The sequence below is a fragment of the Suncus etruscus genome, chromosome 10 (genome assembly GCF_024139225.1).
Source record: "Suncus etruscus isolate mSunEtr1 chromosome 10, mSunEtr1.pri.cur, whole genome shotgun sequence".
Lineage (NCBI taxonomy): Eukaryota > Metazoa > Chordata > Mammalia > Eulipotyphla > Soricidae > Suncus > Suncus etruscus.
Genome location: NC_064857.1, coordinates 24,392,773 through 24,396,612, shown reverse-complemented (window position 1 = coordinate 24,396,612; position 3,840 = coordinate 24,392,773). Strand labels below are relative to the sequence as shown.

At 35.2% G+C, this 3,840-nt stretch overlaps 1 pseudogene; it reads left to right on the top strand.

The window, feature by feature from the left end:
* Window positions 1-2,898: 2,898 nt before the first annotated feature.
* On the top strand, window positions 2,899-3,044 carry LOC126021321 (uncharacterized; annotated as a pseudogene).
* The last annotated feature ends 796 nt before the right edge of the window (window positions 3,045-3,840 follow it).

The window sequence follows — 3,840 nt, the reverse complement described above, 5'->3', positions numbered from 1 at the left end:
ATGTGTGCATGTGCGTGCGTGCGTGCGTGCGTGCGTGCGTGCGTGCGTGCGTGTGTGTGTGTGTGTGTGTGTGTGTGTGTGTGTGCGCGCGTTTTGGCCACACCTGGTGATGCTCAGTGGTTACTACTGGCTCTGTGCTCAGAAATCGCTCCTGGCTTGGGGGACCATATGGGATGCCGAGGGATTGAACTGTGGTCCATCCTAGGCTAGCAATGGCAATGCAGACGCCTTACCACTCCAGCGCCATCTACAAGGCTTTTAATGACAATGTTTATGGATATTTTAAAAAAGTTATTCTAATATCTTTATTTTAAAAATTCTGCATTTTTTTCAGTTGCAAGACAAGAAGGAGATATACATATAAAGATAACACATTTGATTATGCCCCCAAGAAATCCCATGACTTTCAGGGGGCCTATCCTATTTATGCTATGATTATAAAGGAATACCAATGAAAAAAGCATAAAGTCAACTTGTACAGATCTTTTTCATTTGTTGCAGAAATAATTCAGCATGTTTGTCATAACTAATAAGCAAGAGAATGGATTTTTAGATAGACTAAAATGACCTCACTGAATATTGTGTTTCACATACCTCTAGCAGCAATATCTGTATTGGGTAATAAATTATATGAAAGGTGAAATCCATGCTTAAAATATAGCTAGAAGATCAAAGAGAACTATATTTTAACTTATATCAAGAAATTATTTTGTGACAGCGAAATGAGCAACATGAAACAAAAAGCACAATGAGAAATTATGGAAGCATCCCACTAGCATTAAAAAATATCATGGCATATATCATTCCTATGAAAAGAACAAAGTGTATACATGTATATGTCAGAGAATGCTAATGAATTACCATAGTCCTGTCATTCAGTTTAGGAAATAAAATATTAAAAATATCTTCATAATCCCAATTCCTTCTGACTTCCTATAACTCCCTTCTCTGACAAATGTTTATGGACATAAATTGTGTTTATCATCCTACTTTCTTCCATTACATATATTTACCTGTGAATCCATATGTTAAATATTTTTAATTTCAAATGCTGTTTAGTATATAAAATTTTATCTATTGATGTGTTTTCTGTGATTTTCTTTTTTTTCAACATTACATTTAAGATTTACTTATGCAAATAACAAATGCTCAAAGAAAATCGAAACAGAGAACATGAGAAAATAAATCCTTTGAGGGGCTGGAGGATAGGATGGGTTGAGGAAGTAGGAGAAACCATCTTTGGTGGAGAAAAGTTCAACCAAGAGGAGGGAGTGGTGCTGAAAGGTGGTAGTGTTAGGTTCTGAAATTCTAATAGTAACATTATGTAAAGCATTGTGAAAATTATATTAAATTAAAAGCTTCTTGTAAGAACAGACTGGTGGTAGGCAAATGGTGATTATGAATGTCATTGTTGGAGAGAATTGAACGCTAATGAAGGTATTAGTGTTAAAACATTGTATAACTGGAACCTAGTCATGAAAAACTGTAATTTCATGTAAAAAATTTTTTTTTTGGTTTGTGGGCCACACTGGCAGAGCTCAAGGGGTTACTCCTGGCTCTGCACTCAGAAATCACTCCTGGCAGGCTCAAGGGACACTATAGGATGCCGGAAATCAAACCCAGACCCGTCACGGGTCGGCCAAGTGCAAGGCAAATGCACTACTGCTGTGCTATTATATTATTCAGGCTCACCAAGAAATTAAAAAAAAAAAAGAATCACGTTAATTCCAGAATTGCTGTTATTCTTGTTTTTCTACAGTGTTCATTTATTAACATAGTCAAAAACTTTTCCACTCAAATTACTATAAACATATTTTTTTTGTGGTACTCTTATAGACAATGTACAAATGAAGTGCATGATTTGGGGCTTCCACAGATCAAATTTTCAGCATATTGAATAAATTCTTCTTGTTCTTTCTGCTGTTTCTACTTAAATTTGGGCAAACATGTAATGCCATTTTCCCACTGTCTTCAATGAATAATGTTATCAAGAGGCTAGAATAATCTGCTTCTTTCACTCTTGCTTATAAATCCTTGAGATAAATTTTATGTGAACATGCCACTCACTTGTGGTAAATTAGAAGCTTGGGAGGCACAAGACCTTTCATTCTATGACTTGTGCCTGTAACTAACATGTAGAAGGCTCAGGGGTGTAGGATTTCAAATTTCTATGTTGAAAATCCTTCAGAGGTTAGCAACATCTACAGGCCCTCAGTCATTCCCAAAGCTGAGTCAAATTAGCTATACCAAGGAAGTCAGTTAAGTTATCTTCTTGTAGACAGACAGCAAAATTTATGGTGAGTCTTTGGATACTTGCCAACATAAAATACTGTTCACATAAAACTGGTTGGTAAGGGGAGAGAGAAAAAAAAAGACAACAAAGCTGAATTCTTGCCACAACACAGGAAGGGCTTTCAAAGATTAGAGGCCTAGGAGTAGGTTTCATTAGGGCCTTTGTCTGTTTGTTTGTTTGTTTTTGTTTGTCTTGTTCTTGATTTTGGACCATACCTGCTGATGTTCATAGGCTATTTCTGGATTTTCCTTCAGGAATTACTGAGCTCCTCAGGTGCTCAGGACACCATAAAGAATGACAGGGATTGAACCTGAGGTGGCCATATGCAAGGCAAGTGACATTGAACTATTGCTCTGACACTCTTATTAGAATGTTTTGAACAAGAATTTTCTTACTCAACTTGAAAAGAGAAATGTATCCTAATATCAGGTGGGGCTTTCTGCTTCTGGGGAAATGATACTTCCTTGTATTTTTAATAACATATTATCATTTACAGAATAGCATGTAGAAGTCAGGAAAGGTAAAAGAAACTCTGGTTAGAGCTAAGACAAACAATTACTGATTTTGGATCTGTTGATAATTTGTAAATTATAAAATCAATTTTCATATTACCTTGCAGGGGAGAAACCATGATCATGAAGGTGGTTTTTCCAGTGCAAGGCTTATTCATTGCACTCTGGAAGTGCTAACTCCTGCAATTTCCTAAATATGAGAAACTCAACTGCATCATTTGTGGGGGAATAAATTCTCTGGAAAAAAATCAATTTCCATGATAGTATGTGAAAATTTTAAACCCATAAAGTTCCATCTGCATTCATAGATTAAATGTAACCTAGAGAACCTTTTGCAATTTAACTCTCATATTGTGCCCCCTTATTTTAAAACAAACTAACATATTACTAACAGACAACATTCTATATACAGTATTTTTTATTGGTTGACTTTGAGTCCTTACCAGATTTGCCTCTTTTTGCCTGGGTATACAAAGAGGATATCTCAAAGTTCTGTTCATAATTTGCCTCTCCCTCTCACTGATTACTGTCCTGAGCTGTTCCATCCTGAATATGGGGACCAGATTGTTGAAATGATAAGTCAGTGAGCCCTCTTACTCTCTAGAAAAACTTGATATGCCAAAGTTTCCTGAGATTGTAATTCAGTTATTCTCTGTGCATACTTGACTGGGTCAAAAAGAGGTGCTCACATATGTACATGAAATTTGAATACCTGAGATAAATAATGGGAAAAGAAATAGTTTATTTGTCAAAAGGAATAGAACTGGTCTTATAAAATATGAACTAAGCAAATGTATTTTAGATTGTCTTGGAATATTGCTTCTTGATATTAATAAATGTTCACATATATTTTCTATGGTCAGACAAATGGTGCTTCCCCCCAATTTTTCACTATAGTAATCTTTAATGGCAAGTTTTATATGAAAAAAATTTGTGTATGAAAAACAAATTCAATACTTTATACACCAGATTTTCTTTCAAGATGAATAATAGAAGTCTTGAGTTATCAATTTAGTCTTTCATATGTTTTATTCC